This window comes from Camelina sativa, chromosome 2, assembly GCF_000633955.1.
Source record: "Camelina sativa cultivar DH55 chromosome 2, Cs, whole genome shotgun sequence".
Classification (NCBI taxonomy): Eukaryota; Viridiplantae; Streptophyta; class Magnoliopsida; order Brassicales; family Brassicaceae; genus Camelina; species Camelina sativa.
The window spans coordinates 9,263,420-9,282,710 of record NC_025686.1 but is presented as its reverse complement, the minus strand read 5'-3'; the positions used below and the strand labels follow the sequence as shown (position 1 = coordinate 9,282,710).

At 36.5% G+C, this 19,291-nt stretch overlaps 1 pseudogene; it reads right to left on the bottom strand.

The window, feature by feature from the left end:
* LOC104720733 lies at positions 771–8,817 on the bottom strand (annotated as a pseudogene).

Here is a 19,291-nt window from a genome sequence, read left to right as displayed (position 1 = left end):
CATAATGTTGCAATGCAGCCCCTGATGTAGCAGCACCAGGAGTGAGCATGGCTACATCCACCAATAAAAATTTCAACGACCAAGGATTCATTATGTTGTCTAGAACATCAGTGGCTGCTCCCGTCACTTATGAACAAAAGAAACCATGTCCCATACGTAACCATAATATGAATGGGAAATTAATTGGGCTATGAAAAACTTATACATGTCCCACATCGAAAGAAGCTAAAAAAAACAGAGCTACATATATATAGAGAAGAGGCATGATCTGTTGCCGAGCTTGGTAACGTGAGCTTGTAATCCGAGTGGAGGCTTTAAGGGTATTGGTACGGTAAATTTGGTTCAAGTGGTCTGGTTCTGGAATCGAGTTCTCTAGATGTGGCCTGCCGGTTGTGTTCTGGCGAGGCTGGGCGTCTAGCCAGCTGCTTCAGAGTCTAATATGACTACTTCAGCCGAACACAACTTGTACCATTACCTTTTTTAATTTTCCTAATTAGCTTCCTTGGAAATCAAGTAATCAGATATTACACTTTTTTATTCACTGCAATTTGCAGAGAAGTCTTCTTCTAACCTGTATATGTTTAAGGGATCCATAGGAGAGGGTTTGGGAAATGATGGTAACGGTCTAGATATTGGACATATCAGTGTTTGAGTTAATAAATACAACCGAATACAAGTTTATTAGTTCTTACAACCATAGTGTCCATCAAGCTCTTTAGAATCACGTGTGCAATCTAAGGAACAAAATACTGATCCAGACCATTGAAAAGCTATCTTGTGTGGACAACGCTTCTCACAAAAAGAGCAAATATATCGATCCATATCAAGGTTGTTAGGCAGAACATGTACCTTTTCCTCGAATTCCCCAAAATGAAACAAAGATGAACCAGGCTTCATGTATAAGTCCCGTCCAAGCAGACAGTCAATGTGTAAGGTGACACAACAGTACTCATCACACACATAAAACCGTCCTTTGGGATCTACCTTTCCCTCGCAAACTTCGCACCAATACGTCACGGTGGTACTTGTTTCATCCCCATAAGAAAGAGTGAGCGTGTGATTATCATGCTTATACCTCACGTTTTCAGGTAAAGTAGCACATTTAAAACACAAAGCAAAGTCACACTCGACAATGCAGTTGAATGTTTCATGTTCAGCAGCTTTGCAAATCGAACAAATTCTTCGCTCTTTTGGTTTGGATGTTAGGAACAAAGGATGCCTATGACTTCCATGGACTAATGGTTCAGTAATTTTAGCGCACTGCACGTGTAGACGGAAACTAAATTCTTCTTTGACACACTCGTAGAAGAAACCGGCTACACAGTACCGGAAACAAGCTTCACATACAAAAGGATCTTCCAAAGCACTGAAATATCGTTGAGTGAGTAGATGTGGATGTATGGGGTGATATATTTTCCGAGAAAGATGTGCACAGTCTTGGTGGAGAATGAAATCACATTGCATACTGGAATAAAACTTACCAAAGTAGATTGGCGTGGTACATGCTCGACACTCCTTGTTCTCGTCGTAGTCTCTGTTTGAGTTATCATCAAGTCTCAAATGATGTTCTTCGTGACTGATATGCTTTATGATTCCATCGCTTATCTTAACAAATGGCTCAACCTCTTCAATATCCTCTTCCGGCTCTCCCTAAAGTTCTTTACAATCCCATACATTTCCTTGTGTGGCACATCTTGAATGAACTGCATACAAACATCCACTTTTGATGCAAAAATAGCCTCCGTAATCATTAATGATGCTTTTCCGACAAACGCCACAAAACAAATCTTCTTGGTCGTCAAAGGAAGTGGTAAAAGAGATACGATGTTGATGGCGTGATATCCTTATCACACGAGGTAAGTTGATACATCGTAGATGGACAACAAAGTCACAAGGGGGACACATATAGATAGGGGAGCTCGCATCGGCCAAGGCGCAGAGGTTGCAAGTTAAGGAAGCATGTCTTGGAAACAAAGCAAGAGTATGCTCATGCCACCTATCACGGTCTATATGTAAGACTGGCTGTTTCTTCACACAAGCCATGTTCATAGCAAAATCGCAAGACAAGCAACAATAGAATGTCCAGTCGAGATATCTATCACAACAATAGCATTGCCTAGTTCTCCCGACGTTCACTCTAAACGAGGCTAGCTGAAGAGAATGTTTTCGATGAAGATGATGTTTGATCTCAACTGGAGCCTTGTTATATTCTTCATGATTCTTGCCATTACAACCAAAGCAGCGAAAATAAGTAGCATCTTCTCCTGGGAAATTGTATTTCACCCAGTTTCCAGGGAGACAGTCCCACTTTACATTGTTACTACACATACTTGTTTCACACGCATAAAATTTGCCATTCTCAAAGCTTAGGTTTACCTGAGGCCACAGAGAAATAAACTTCTTCGAGTTTGACTTCATAGAGATGATACAGAAGATTATTTGATGGATGAGGGAGATGAGCTCGGGCTCCGGCTCGAGACTCAATGTCTTAGGTAACAGTAACTTCAGCTCTGTAATAGAATCTGAATCCATAGAGTTTTGAAGGAGTAGTATGAGCTTCGACAACGACTCCGGCTGGGAATTCAAATCCATTGAACTAACCAGAGAGATTGATTGAGTAATGAGTGACATAAGCTTCGACTCCGGCCTCGGCTGCGAATCCAAGTCCATGGCGTTGACCAGAATATGTATTTGAGTAATGAGTGAAATAGCTTTCGAATCCATAACTGAATCCCATATACTTGTCCCAATAATCCAGGGGATAAATAATAGTTGAGAAATGAGTGAAATGAGCTCCGACTCGGAGTCCATAGACTTGACGACGTTTCGATGACCCTGTGGTCTCTTCACACAAGCTATATTCATAGCAAAATCGCAAGACATGCAATAATAAAATACATCGTCGAGATACTCATCACAGCAATAACACTTCCTTGTCTCGCTATCCTCAACCAAAAACACAAGCTGGAGAGAATGGTTACGATGAAGATAGTGTTTGACCTCAACCGGAGCTTTTTTATATTCTTCATGGTTTTTGCCTTTGCAACCTTTGCAGCAAAAAATAAGTAGTAGCGTCGTCTTCTCCTGAAATATTGACTTTAAGCCACTCTCCACCGATACACCTCCACTTGCCATAACGGTCCCTAAACGCTTCTTCACACACGTGAAATTTTATTTGACCTTTTCCTAATCTTACTTGTACCTCAGGACATAAAGAAATAAATTTCCCCGACTTTGAGTTCAAAGAAATGGCGAAGGAGTATAGAAAAGTTGCAGATTTTGCAGGTTTTAANTACGATGAAGATAGTGTTTGACCTCAACCGGAGCTTTTTTATATTCTTCATGGTTTTTGCCTTTGCAACCTTTGCAGCAAAAAATAAGTAGTAGCGTCGTCTTCTCCTGAAATATTGACTTTAAGCCACTCTCCACCGATACACCTCCACTTGCCATAACGGTCCCTAAACGCTTCTTCACACACGTGAAATTTTATTTGACCTTTTCCTAATCTTACTTGTACCTCAGGACATAAAGAAATAAATTTCCCCGACTTTGAGTTCAAAGAAATGGCGAAGGAGTATAGAAAAGTTGCAGATGTTGCAGGTTTTAAAGAACAAAAGATCAAAAATAAGAATTGCTCTCTTATTAATAACTTTAGAAACTCAACTCAAAACTAAAGTTCTCTCACAATTGCTCTCTCTTAAAACCTCAAGTTAAACTCACAAAACTCTCTTATGCTTCTCTGCATTACTCGCAGCTCTTTATATATAAAAACCAAAGACCAACTAATCCTAATCTTATTTGGTAATCCTAATCTCTCTAGGAATCCTAGTCCAAATAGGTTTAGGACAAACTAAGTCTTCAAGTCCTTTTCAAGCTTAATCCAACAATCTTCCCTTTAAGCTTGAACTCTTCATTCTTCACTTCTTGAACACCAATGAGATCTCTCATCTCCTTGAACTTGATCCTTCCAAGAGACTTTGTCAAAATGTCTGCCTTCTGCTCACTTCCAGGAACATGCTCTACCTCAATTCTTCCACTTTCAACACACTCTCTAATGAAGTGGAAACGCCTGTGTATATGCTTGCTACGTCCGTGAAAACTGGATTCTTTGTCAATGCAATCGCAGATTGATTATTGAGTCGTATTGTGACTTTCTCACAAGGAACACCAGTTATCTCACAAAGCAACTCTTGCAGCCAAATAGCCTGTTTTGCTGCTTCTGTTCCAGCCATGAACTCAGCTTCACAAGAAGACAGAGCTACAACATCTTGCTTCTGTGAACACCAAGTTATAGGACTCTTACCCAGATAGAAAATGTGACCAGAAGTACTTCTACCGTCGTCTGGATCGACATTGTGACTACTGTCACTGTATCCGATCAATCTTGGTATCTCTGTTCTGCCGTATGTTAAACCGAGGTTTGTCGTTCCCTTTAAATAGCGTAAACAGTGCTTCATAGCAGCTCCATGTGATTCTCTAGGACTCTGCATGTATCGACTCAGAACTCCGACCGCAAAAGACAAGTTGGGTCGAGTATGGAGCAAATAGCAAAGACATCCAACGTTTCTTCTATACCCTGTTGCATCGATCTCCTTTTCATCCTCTGCCTTTGATAATTGCAAACCATCCTCCAGTGGAGTATGCACTAAATTACAATCTTTCATCCCTACTTCTTCAAGAATTCTCTGTGCATAACGTGTTTGATTCAACATTATTCCTTGTTGATGCTGTGTCACCTCTATTCCCAAATAATATGTCAATTTGCCTAGATCACTCATCTCAAATTTAGATGACATCTCCCTCTTAAACTCTTTAATTGCTATCAAGCTTGTCCCTGTGACAAAGAGATCATCGACATAAACACCAACCACCAATAAGTGTTCTCCAAGCCTTTTCCGATACACTGAAGGTTCTTTTGAGCACTTGACAAATCGCAGACCCAACAAAATCGTGTTCAACTTATTATTCCAGGCTCTTGGTGCTTGACGTAAACCATACAGTGCTTTATTTAGTTTATAAACTTTCCTTTCTCTTCCAGCTTGTTGAAAACCTTCAGGTTGTGAGACATAGACTGTTTCTTTAAGTTCACCATGCAAAAAAGCTGTTTTAACATCAAGATGATGTATCTCCCATCCATGTGATGCAGCAAGATCAATAAGTAGTCTAATTGTCTCAATCCTAGCTACTGGAGCAAAAACCTCCTCAAAGTCAACTCCATATTGTTGCACATAACCTTTTGCAACAAGTCTTGCCTTGTGTTTATTAATGCTGCCATATGAATTTCTCTTAAGCTTAAACACCCATTTGAGTCCTATAGGTTTTGCTCCTATTGGCAAATCAACGAGATCCCATGTTTTTAATCTCTCAATAGAACCAATCTCTTCTTTACACGCTTGTATCCATTCTTTAGACTCTTTTGCTTCCTCGAAATTCCTTGGTTCATTGTTTACACTTAATAATAACATCTCTCCTTCCTCTTCTGCTAGCAACACATAATCTTCTAAGTACTTTGGAGGATGCCTCTCTCTCTGTGATCTTCTTAACATAACCGATGACATGTTAGCAGGTAAATCATCTTGGTTGTCCAGTCCTTCAATATCTTCTCTGTTCACACCATTTATTGATATTCTATCAATTTCAACATTCTGCTCTGTTTCAGTTTCTCTATCATCTTTGTGTAATCCACTGTTTCCAAAACCTTCGAACATGATTGTGAAACTACTATTGTTGTTAGACAAGGTTTCATCAACCTTCCAATCCCAACCTTTAGCTTCATCAAAGATAACGTCTCTGCTAACGATGATCTTTTTGGTGTGAGGATCGTACAGCCTGTAAGCTTTAGAGCCAGGCTCTGTTCCTAGATGAACCAATACGCGAGTCCTGTCGTCCAGCTTTCTCAAGTGTGTAGAATCCACCTTTGCATATCCGATGCAACCAAAAACTCTAATATGATCAACATTGGGTATTTTATCTCTGAATAGTTCATACGGGGTTTTATCTTTAAGTGAACGTGTTGCTACTCTGTTGAGGAGATACGTTGAATGCCTCACAGCTTCTCCCCACATGTAGTTTGGCATTCCCATGTGTTTTAAAATACTTCTTGACATCTCCAGTAAGGTCATGTTTCGCCTCTCAACTACACCGTTCTGTTGTGGTGTGTACGGTGCTGTAAGGTGTCTTTGGATGCCATTTTCTTCGCAATAAGACCTAAACTCAGTAGATACAAACTCCCCTCCTCGATCAGTTCTCAGAGTTTGTATTTTACTCTCTGTTTCCTTTTCTATCATTGTCTTAAAGATTTTAAACTTCTGAAACGCATCTCCCTTCTCCTTTAGCAAAATTGTCCACATATAACGCGAGTAGTCGTCTATAAGCACAAAGATGTATCGATTCTTAGCATTAGTACTTGGTGATATTGGCCCACAGAGGTCACCATGTACTAGCTCAAGTTTCCTTGTTGCTCGAAAAGAGGTTGCTGCTGGAAAAACTCGTCGTGTCTGTTTTCCCAATAAACACGAACTGCAGAGTTTCTTTTCAAGTGGAGTGTTTGGAGCTCCATAGACTAGCTTCTTTTCGATCATAGAATTTAGAGTATCAAAGTTCACATGACCCATCCTTGCGTGCCACTTACCTGCTTCGCTTATGTCTGTCAAATAAAGACATGTGTTATCTTTCACACACATTCTTACCTTATAGAGTCTGTTTGGTGATCTTAATGCTTTAACAAGTAATTTTCCTTCGCTGTCTCTCATCGTTAGAAGTCCTTTTCTCAGTCTAATATCACATCCAGCCTCTGTAGCTTGACCAAGACTGATAATGTTACTTTTTAAGCCAGGTATATAGTAAACATCAGTCATCTTTCTTGTTTTTCCATTCAGATCAACAAACGATATGGTCCCTTTTCCTTTGATGTCAATACGAGAGTCGTCTCCAAATCTTACTTTCCCTGTGACCATTAAATCAAGTGAGTCGAAATACCTTCTATCGCCGGTCATGTGATTACTAGCCCCATTATCAAGATACCAAGTGTTATCTCCTTCTGTATTTGTCTCAAATTTGCTTGGAACACAACGTTTTTCATTGAGAAACACTACCTCATGCATTAGTAGCTCATCTGCGTCTTCTGTATTTTTCTCAGATTCTTGTGTCTCCTGCAGTTTGAGTAACCGGTCTGGACAGCTACTTGCATAATGACCTATCTTGTCACATCTAAAGCAAGTAATTTGTGATGCGTCTCTTCCTCCATTACGTCCTCGTCCTCTTCCTCGATAAGAAAATCTTCCTCCTCTGCCTCTTCCTCTGTAGCTTCCATTGTATTCATACTGATTTTGATTTGAATAGCTAGTCTGGTTTGTGTTTGTGTTTGTATCAACATTAGCAGCAGCAGTACTAACATACATCAACTTACTCTGCTCCTCCTGTGGTTCGTCGTCATCAAAGATCCTCTCTTCATAGGCTTTAAGTCGTCCAACAATTTCAACAAAACTTGTTGTATTCAAATCCAGTACTTGTTCCAAAGAGGCAACAATTTGAATATACTTTCTTCGAGGAAGTGTTTTAAGAAATTTCTTAACTAGTTTAGATTCTTCAATAATTGCTCCTAGTGCAGCTGACTTTGATGAAATCTCAGATATCCTTCCTGAAAATTCATCAATGGTTTCTGCATCTTTCATCTTCAATCTGTCAAACTCGGTCATCAAAGTCTGCAGTCTAGCTTCACGAACCCTCTCTGCTCCAACATGTCTGTTCTTAATAGCCAGCCATATTTTCTTAGCTGTATTAAGTTCTCCTACTTGTAGGATGAGTGCTTCAGGGATTGACTGAAACAATAACGCAGTGGCCATGTCATTATTTTCTTCATCGATGTCCTCTGTATCGATTGCTTCCCATACCTTATTGACCCTAAGAACAAACTTCATCTTCATCGCCCAAACTGTGTAGTTTGTGGCGGTTAGCATAGGACACGAGATTGAAGAAGATCCACCTCCTTCTGGTTTTGCTACAACAATTGCTCCTTCGGTTTCTGACATCTATCTTTTCTTATAAGGCTCTGATACCAAATATAGAAAAGTTGCAGGTTTTGCAGAACAAAAGATCAAAAATAAGAATTGCTCTCTTATTAATAACTTTAGAAACTCAACTCAAAACTAAAGTTCTCTCACAATTGCTCTCTCTTAAAACCTCAAGTTAAACTCACAAAACTCTCTTATGCTTCTCTGCATTACTCGCAGCTCTTTATATATAAAAACCAAAGACCAACTAATCCTAATCTTATTTGGTAATCCTAATCTCTCTAGGAATCCTAGTCCAAATAGGTTTAGGACAAACTAAGTCTTCAAGTCCTTTTCAAGCTTAATCCAACAAGGAGAATATCTTATAGATGGATGACATGAGTTCCGGCTCCGGTTCGATAGTCACCATTTCACCACACAGTGCCACGAGATCCAAATCCAGCTTACTACTTGTATCCGGATCGATAGAGTTACCGAAAGAGATTTTCCGAGAAAAGAGTGATATGAACTCCGTTAGCGGCTTCGGCTGGGAATCTAAATCCATAGAGTTGAAGGCAGAGAGTGTTTGAGTAATGAGTGGAATCAGCTCGGACTCCGTCATCTTAGGCTGTGAATGCAAATCCATTGTGCTGACTAAAGAGATTATTTGAGAAGTGACTGACGCTGCCTTGGAATACCAATGCCCATCACAACCTACTTGGGTTTCGAATAATAGTTGAGTAATGAGTGATATGAGCTTCGACTCCAAATCAAAATCCATAGAGATGTTGAAAGATATGATCCGAGTGATGAGAGAGATATTTTCTTCTCGCTAAAGAATTTGAACGACCAGCTTTTCAAAGTTGATATGAAAGATATCTTGTTTTTTTTACCGAAGCAATAAATTTAGTTTTATCAGCATTGAATTTTATGGGGTCATTGACATTAAAGCATACTATGGGTTGTGTCCTTTTAGCTTGGGTCACTTCTCACTCTTAGAGACACTATACATATGCACAATCAAGTAAATTGATAGAAGAGATATTTTTCTTGCCAAAATAATTGAATGTTATCAGCCTTAAATTTTACGGTGTTAGTGTCTTTTTTTTTTACTTTTCACAGCTTTAACATCCCCTAATTAATATTTCAGAAGTACAGACTATATAATAGTTATATGTGATAGAGTTATAGTTATTATTTGATTCATTAGTTGGTTACAAAATATATTATATAGATTGGTCTTGTTAGTCATACCAAGATTTAGGGGTTAAAATCTCAAAATTTTATTTATTTTCTTTTTAAAAATATCTATTCAACTAAAATTTTGACTGAGTAATAGGTCAAAATTTGAATATTTAAATTCAATTTCATATAATTCTATTGTTGAATTGTATAGTTTTATATACTATAATAAACTTTTTAAATAATTTAATTTGAATATTTAAAGATAGTTTAATTTGATATTTTTAAGAATATCATAAATATATGATAGATCAAAAAGGTAAAAACTATAAACACTCTAATTTAATTTGTTATAGCACGGATCAATAATATGTCACTATAATATGAAAAATTTCAAAAAATATGATTTCTTGCTAGAGCACAGGTTTAGATTAAAATTTGGAATAAAGTTGTTTAGTAGGCTTTCTCGGTCAAGATGATTTTAACAAACATACATTACATATTTGGTCCTAAATTAATATGTCATAAACTATGGGTTAATTCATAGAATTAACAATCAAAATACAATATATAATTTTGAACACTATACAAATCAAATAAAATTAACAAATAAAAATTAATTTTTTATCATACAAATTAACCCGCGGTATCTAGATCTACTAGAATAGATCTTACAAAAGGATATTATTTTCATAAGTCATGTTCAACATATGATTTCATGGCATAATGTTCCATAAAAAAAAAACACTTTTAAAACAAATAAAATAATCACTGATGTTTTGATTAAAAATTACAAAATAAACAAAACAAATTTCAATATGTGCTCTAGCACGGGTCATATTCTTATATATATATATATATATATATATATAATAGTATATATATATATAATAGTATAACTAGAAGATGATTTGCACATTTTAATAAATTCTGTATTTATGAACCATAGATAATATATAAAAATCTTGTTACACTAAATTAAACATCGAATTAAGATGTTAAATTTTAATGTTATAGTATTATCATTAATCTATTTTTTGGTGCAGCCTTATAAAATTAGTACCCATGCTTATAATTTATTTATCAGTTAAATATCAAAAGTAAATATTATATTAAAAATCACTAGTCCATATCAGTTTGTAAAATATTTAATAAAGTTTATTTACCGAACCGCTTGTTATATTTAAATAAATTACATATTTTAATACTCTATAATTGGAATAAATAAAACTATAAAAAATGATATTGATATTTGGATATTTTATTTTTTCAATATTTTTTGTGATTGTTAAATAAATTAAAATTAATTAACATAAATTTATCTTAATTTTCTATAATATTTTTGAGCATCATGGGTAAAAAAAACATTATTAATGATAAAAATATTTTTTTCGTTAATTATGCTATTAAACATTTAATAATAGTTGTTCATAATTCATAAAACTAACACATAACCAAAAGTATTTAACAATTATAAATTTAAATTTCTTTTTAAGCAACAAATTAAATACATTTTCTATAAAATTATATGAAGTGCAATCAAACATATATATTGAACAAAAAATATAATAAAATTCTTACAGTGATAACTTAACTGAGTTTTCATGCAAGAACGTTAGAAAGAAAAAAAAGAAGCATGAAAATTAATGGAAAAATACTAAAATAATCAATTCAAAATTTATGTATTTTAGGTACAGTTCAGTAGTAGTAAAATGTTGATTTAAAGAATTGACTAATTATATACTGAAAAATAAATATTATTTAAAATACCAAATACACCAATAAAGAGATAATAAAACCATACTTTTACACAATCATGATTCAAACTTTTGTACCACACTGTAAGTCAAAGCTTGACATATAATATCTATTGAGATTCCAGCATTTACATCTAATTGGATAGGAGTGATACCATGTTTGGTAGCCCTGCGAATTCGGTTAGTTCGGTTCGGGTCGGGTCGGTTAGTTCGGTTCTCGGTTATTTACTGAATTTTCAAATTATTCCGAATATAACCGAATTAATAAACGGTTCGGTTCGGTTCGGTTACCGGTTATTTCGGTCATGGATTACTGCTTCCGAACTGAACCGTATTACAAGCCATGAACACAACAAATTATCAAAAATCACCCAAAATGTATACATAAGTTGGTCTTAACCACAAATAAGTTCATACTTAATAATTCAGTTCATACCACAGCATAAAAAGTTCAAGTCATAACATAAAGTAGAAACTAGAAAGAGTGGAAAGAGAGACACATAGATTGTTTCCTAGCCATTGTGATTGTGTGATCACTGCAACAAAATTATACAAAGACACAAGAATTATTGAATTACCACTAAAGCAAAGAATTTAATCGATAATGAATTAAAAGATTTGTAGAAGCTCAAGTGTACCTATAGTTCCAGCTTGAGTCTCTAACTCCACCTGCAACTCACACAGCAGCCTGTGATTGGTCCAATTCCAAAGAAGAAGTAGCTACACAAAGAAACAAATATTCATAAGCTTAAATATGTTAAAAATTAATACCACATGAACTGAATGAGATAATGTAAAAACAGATTCAAAACTGTAAATGATTACCTAATGAGTCATGAAACTCCAATTCTTCAACCATTTGAGCTAAGTTTGCAATCCTTTCAGCATTCATAGTGTTTCTCAGCCACTGTTGTAAACAAAGCAAAGCCTCAAGCATATTGGGTGTTAGGCAACTTCTGTAAGGGTCTAAAATTCTCCCACTTGTACTGAATGCTGACTCAGAAGCAACTGAAGACACTTGAATGGCAAGCACATCCCTAGCAAGCTCAGCCAATATAGGAAACTTCACACTATTACGCTTCCACCATGATAGGACATCATAATCCAATCCCAAAACATTTTTCATTCGTGGAACACGTTTCTCCATCAAGTATATGTCTAACTCGCTAGTAGCTTCCTCATTCGCAGTCTCAGTGTCCATCTCTGAATATAGAAACTCTCTGTCATACCCATCATCATCTGATAAATCAAAAACGGCATCACTTGCTTGTTCAGAATCACCCATGTCATTCTTGGATCCACCTTGAGAAGAGGTGCTTTGCTTAGCGACATACTCTTCATACAGATTCTTCATAACCATCTTAATTGAGGATCTAAGATGCTTACTTTCCTCACTGTCTTTACCGTAGAGCTTGTCGAAGCAAACAGATGCAAATTGCATCTTATTCCTTGGATCAAAGACACTTGCAATGATCACTAGTGGGTTCATGTTGATAAGTCCATCCCAATACTTTTCAAACTTAGTCCTCATCGCAATTGCTTGTTTCTATAGGAGCGGATCATTGTGGAAGCTTAATGAAATGAGATGTTGCTCTATGATGATTATCTCATTGTAGCAAAGTGAAGAGGTCACTGTCTTCGATGCTGAAAATGCCAAAGTGCAATTGAAAAACAATTTCAGAAACTTCACCAACCTGTGAATTTCATCCCAGCTAACAGAAGTTGGAGGTCCAATTCTTTTCTCTCCCTCCTCTTCTATCTCCATAAAGTAATCATTGTACAATTTGTCTTCTGCCAACAATTTCTCAAATGCATCTCTAAACTTCAAAGCAGATGTCAGCATAAGGTATGTCGAATTCCACCTTGTAACACAATCGAGTGTAACACTCCCTCTTGATACCTTCCCAAACATAACTCTCGCTTGAAATGATTCCAGTCTTGGGGTCGATGATCTCACATACTTTACCGCATTTCTAATGGCAACTACACTCTTACTCACTGAAGCTAGACCATCTCTCACAATCAAGTTAAGAATATGAGCACAGCAACGCATGTGTAGATATGCACCATCTCTAACTAATGTATGAGGTCCCTTCAGCCTCAAAGCATCTGTCACCAACCTTAATGCTTTATCATTACCCTTGGCATTGTCAACTGTCACTGTAAAAACGCTCCCAATTCCCCAATCCTCTATACACTGAATAAGCTGTGCAGCAATGGTTTCTCCCTTATGGTCTGTGACAGGTTTGAAGCTGATGATCCTCTTCTGCAACACCCAATTTGTATCAATCCAGTGGGCTGTCACTACCATGTAACTCCACGAAGTAGTAGGAGCTGTCCATATATCTGTGGTGAGAGATACTCTCTTCTTATCACAAGCAAACATCTTCTTCAGCTCATCTTTTTCTTGCAGGTACATTGAGAAAATGTCTGTGGTTGTTGTCTTCCTACAATGAACTGTGTACATTGGTAGTACATTGAAACAAAATCTCCTAAACCCCTCTGATTCCACAAACGAAAAAGGCAGCTCATTGAGTACAATCATCTCATTCACTGACCTTCTAAACAGGTCTTTATCATACTTCATTGCTGTGACTACACCACTACTATCAGCAGCCAAAACAGACTGAGAACCACTCTCTTTATAAGCCAAGAAAAACTTACATCTGTCCAGGTGATTCTTCATGGGAGTTGTTCCGGTTTTCTTGCTGTCACAACCAATCTCCTGCCCACAATGACGACAGTTGCTGACTGGTTCTTCAGAATCTACATTCTCAACAAAATGTGCCCATACTGCTGATCTACGAGCAGGTTTTTTCCTTGGTTTTGGTGAAACATCACAACTGTATTTTCCAGTTGATCCCCTCTTCCTCTTTCCAGCTTCATCAGGTTGTGCCACTTCTTCCTCTTCATCAATGAACTCATCATTGTCGTCGTGAAAAGAAAGCATCTGTAGACTTTAAACAAATACAATCATTTCAGTAACTAAATCAAACGTAAATCGGTCAATGGTTCTAGTTCTATCAAAAAATAAACGTAAATGAAAACCCCAAATTGAAACCGTAAATTGAACACAATCAATTTGAACAAAATCGAAACCCCAAATTGAACAAAATCAATATCCAAAATCGAAACCTCAAATCAATTTGAACAAAATCCCAATCCAAATCGAAACCCCAAATCTAAACCCTAGATTGAAACCTTAATTAAACAAATTTTAACAGCATAGATCCCAAATCGAAACCTTATATCAATTTCAACAGAGTAAGTGAGAAACATAAATAAATACAAGTAAAAACTAAGAAGTAAGAACCCTACATAAATCTGATTCAAAAGATTGGAGGAGAACTTACACTTCTGAGTTCTGACTTTTGACTTCAAACAAGACCTTCAACGAACTAAGATTTGGAGTTTATTGAGACAGAATCAAAGGGAAAAAGAAGAAGATGAAATGAAAATTGGAGAAAAAATCTAGAGTGAAGAAGAATGTGCCGCTGTCGGGTGAGAGAGGAAGAGAGATATGAGATTAGGTTTTAAAAAACTTTTATGTAGTAACCCATAATTTTCGGTTATCGGTTATCCGTTCGGTTAACCCGACCGAACCGACCCGAAGACATAACCGAACTCTCTGCAGAAATTGTGCCGATTGAACCGAGCAAATAAACAATAACCGAACCGATTTGTCCAAATCTCGGTTCGGTTCGGTTCGGACAAATCGGTTCGGTTATAATTCCCAGGGCTAATGTTTGGTACCAACAATCATGAAGTTCATTTCACAAAGATTGTCTTCTAAACCCTACAATTAGAAAATTAGAACTCTCATAATTATTATTTCATTTTAAAATGTAACTAAGGGCATCTCCAACCCACCTCTATATTTGCTTTTTAACTCTATTTTAGAGTAAAGTCTACTCCAATCCATCTCTATTTCTACCTCTATAATAGAGATCTCTATTTTTTCCTCTATATATAGAGGAACTCTATTCTTTCCTCTATAATAGGGTTAAACTTTTTTATTTATAAAATGGTCCTTGAACTTTTAACACTTTTATATTTATGATCAAAATAAATAAAATATATATTTAAATAGTTTAATAATAATTTAATGAAGTGGAGGTTTTGTATTGAACAACACAATACTGAAAGTTTGTCCTAAGATTCAATTCTCATATCAGATATACTATGTTTATTATAGATTCAATAATACACTAATGTTGATGGTTAAAAAAATCTACTATGTTTTATTATTTTATATGATGCAATGTATTTCTTTTAATAAATGTGATATTTAAATAATATTTATGAATGTTAAAAATTAAAATAATATCATAATTTTATGAAAGTTTCACAAATACTAAAATAATTGGGTTAGTTTGCAACTTTTATAAGTAAAAGGTATTAGTAGTAAAATAAAAAAAAAAATCTCTACAGAATATTCTTTTTTAGAGAAAAAAATAGAGGTATCTATTGGAGCAAAAGTCACCTATATTAAAGAGTTCCTCTATTTTAGAGGTAAAGATAGGGAAAACCATTGGAAATGGTCTAAGAGATAAAAGTTCACCAAAAGTAGGAACATGTTTTTATTGATGACAAAGATAACATGATTAGTATATTAATTGAAGACGGATTAAGAGTACTACAATAAAATATAAAACAAATTAGACCAAAAAAAAAATTAAGTACTCAACACACCTTTTCCCAACATTTTAACCACAAAAAGTTTATATATGATTTTTTCCTTCCAAGTATTGCTACTCTTAACTTGATTTTCAATGTGTTTAATAGCCTTAACATTATTCAAGTTTTTTCTTTGCAATGATGGCTAAAAGATAAGTGATATATTGTGTTTTTTTCAATTTTGAAACTTTGTTTTCTTTCTTATATGATAACTTTTGTTGAGTCAAACTATGTTAGAGTAATCATCAAGTAGCGATATGAGGTCTTGCAGCTGCTTTGGCGGGGAATCCAAATCCATAGAGTTGAAAAAAGAGATTGTTTGAGTTTGAGTGATATGAGCTCATGATGGAGCTTACAAAATAATTTATTTGAGTAATGAGTGATTTGAGCTCCAAATCCCCATCCGGACCTTGAAATAATTGTTGAGTAACGTGCGAATGTGATATAGTATTATAGTGAGCTCCAAATCCTCACGAAAACCTTGAGATGACTCTAAATCCGTAAAGCTGACTAGAGAGATTATCTAAAAGTGAGTAGTATGAAATATTTTTGTTGTTGTTGTTGTTGTTGACATTTTTGGAGTAAGCTTGAAGTAGCTTAAAACCCAAGCTAAGTATATTTGAGAGATATTCAAATATACATATTTGAGTTACAGGAGTTATCTAAATAAGTTATATTTCCTAATTGGTATTGGAAAAGTATCTTTGAGATTTTATATATATAGAGCTACCAAGGTGTGGTAAATCTTATGAGATTTGAGAGAGCTTAAGTTTTTGAGTTATTTTTCTTAAGCAATAAAGAGAAGAGAGTTATTCTTATCTTTGTGTTCTTAGTCTTTTTGGTATCAGAGCTTTGTTCATCCACGATGACCGAATCAAAGCTTGATGTTGTTGAGTTTCAATCCAAGGAAGGAGGACCTTCTTCGATAAAGTGTCCGATGCTGAATTGTTCTAATTATACTGTCTGGGCCATGCATATGAGAATTACTCTCAAGGTGAATAAAGTTTGTGAGACCATAGAAGATGGAGTATCGAATGTCGACAAGAACGACATGGCCATAGCTCTGCTGTTCCAATCAATACCAGAAGACTTAACCCTACAAATCGAAAAACCTTGATACAGCAAAAGCAATGTGGGATGCAGTAAAGGCGAGATATGTCGGAGCAGAGAGAGTAAAGGAGGCTCGGTTGCAAACCTTGATGGCAGAATTCGATCGACTTAAGATGAAAGAAACTGATACAATCGATGCCTTTGTAGGAAGTCTATCAGCAATTTCATCGAAGTCAGCATCTCTCGGAGAGACCATTGACGAATCAAAGCTTGTTAAGAAATTCCTGAAGAGCCTACCAAGAAAGAAATACATACATATTGTTGCAGCCCTTGAACAAGTTCTCGACCTGAAGACTACTACCTTCGAGGATATTGTTGGCAGGCTGAAAACATATGAAGAAAGAATAGGGGAAGAAGATGAAGAACAGCAGGAAGAACAGAACAAGCTGATGTATGCTAATACTGATACACAATCTGCCTTTCACGCAAGTTATGGAGGAAACAGAGGAAGAGGCCGAGGTGGTCGCTATGCGTGGAGAGGTAGAGGTCGTGGCCGATCTGGAGGTTACCAAGGACGAGGTCAAGAAAGAGATACTTATATGATAACGTGTTATCGGTGTGACAAGCTTGGTCACTACGCATCGGACTGTCTAGATAGATTGCTTAAACTTTAAGAGACAATTGAGAAGAAGGAAGAAGAGACACACGAAGCTGAAGGATTGATGATGCACGAGGTAGTGTATCTTAATGAGAAGAAGATAAAACCAAGCAACTTTGAAGCTGATTGTGATGGAACTAATGTGTGGTATCTTGATAATGGTGCAAGTAACCATATGAGTGGAAATCGATCCTTTTTCTGTGAACTTGATGGGACTATCACAGGAAAGATACGATTTGGAGATGATTCTCATATTGATATAGAAGGAAAAGGGTCCCTACGTTTTGTGTTCCAAGTTGGGAACAAGAAAATTGTAAAAATCCTTTACAATGTCTACTATATACCGGGTTTAAAGAGCAATATTGTGAGCCTTGGTCAGGCTACTGAAGCAGGATGTGAAGTACGAATGAAGGAAGAATCACTTATGCTTTATGATCGAATGGGTCAACTGTTGGTAAAAACGACAAGATCAAGAAATCGGTTGTATAAGGTTGTGTTGGAAGTCGAAGCTATCGAATGTCTGCAATTGACAGCATCGACCGAATCAACTAGATGGCATGCACGTTTAGGACACGTTGGTGACTGGTATACCGAGTATCACAATTGAGAAAGAAACATGTGTGTCTTGCCTTCTCGGCAAACAAACTAGAAAACCGTTTCCTCAAGCAACTGTATACCGGGCCAAACAAGCTCTTGAGTTAGTACACAGAGATCTTTTCGGACCCATTACACCTGCTACACCAGCTCACAAGAGGTATGTCTTTGTGCTCATTGATGATTATTCTCGATATATGTGGACAATTTTGCTGATAGAGAAGAGTGAGGCGTTTGAAAAATTCAAGATTTTCAAATCTATTGCGGAACAAGAAACGAAGACTGAGATCAAAACATTCCAGACAGATAGAGGTGGTGAATATGTATCACTTGAATTCCAAGAATTTTGTGGTCTCCACGGCATTAAATTGCAATTGACTGCACCTTACTCTCCACAACAAAATGGAGTTGTTGAGAGACGTAATCGGACCATTTTGGAGATGACTAGAAGTATTCTCAAGCACATGAACTTGCCAAACTATTTATGGCGAGAAGCAGTGAGACACACAACCTATTTGATCAATCGAATAGCAACAAGATCTCTGAATATATCAACTCCATATGAGATGTTTAAAGGAAGCAAGCCAAATCTCGGACACCTTAAAGTATTTGGTTGCATCGCTTATACACGAACAGAGGCTGTTGGAAGAAAGAAACTTGACGACAGATCAAGGATTCTGGTGCACTTAGGAACAGAGCCGGGCTCTAAAGCATACCGGCTTCTTGATCCTAAGAGTAAGAAGATAGTTGTGAGTCGAGATGTGATATTCGATGAAAGCAAGTGTTGGAGCTGGAATATTTCAGAAAAAGACCAAAGAGAAAACTCCGGAACATTTGAAATTGGTGTAGGAGAGTTTGGAAATAAAGGTATAAGGGAGATAGAAACATAGAACAAGATGGAAGATGATACACACGTCCCTCGAGGTATGAGTGAAGACGTTAATAACAAAGGAGAAGAGGCGGATAATGTTAGTGATGATGAAGTTGAGATGGAAGATAAAAGTGATGATGAGGTTCATGGTTCACCGGAGCAGCTCAGGAGGTCAACAAGACCAAGAACGAGACCAAGCTACTTGGATGATTACGTGCTTATTGCTGAAACAAAGTGTGAACAACTTTTGATGGTAATAAATGAGGAACCATGGAGCTTTCAGGAGGCTAAGAGGCTTAAAGTATGGATTCAAGCGTGTGAGGAAGAATTGTCATCTATAGAGAAGAATCGAACTTGGAACCTAGGTTATCTTCATGTCGGAGCTAAGTCAATTGGCTTGAAATGGGTGTTCAAGATAAAGCGCAATTCTGATGGGAGCATTAACAAATACAAAGCTCGGTTAGTGGCAAAAGGTTATGTGCAGAGACATGGTGTTGATTATGATGAGGTG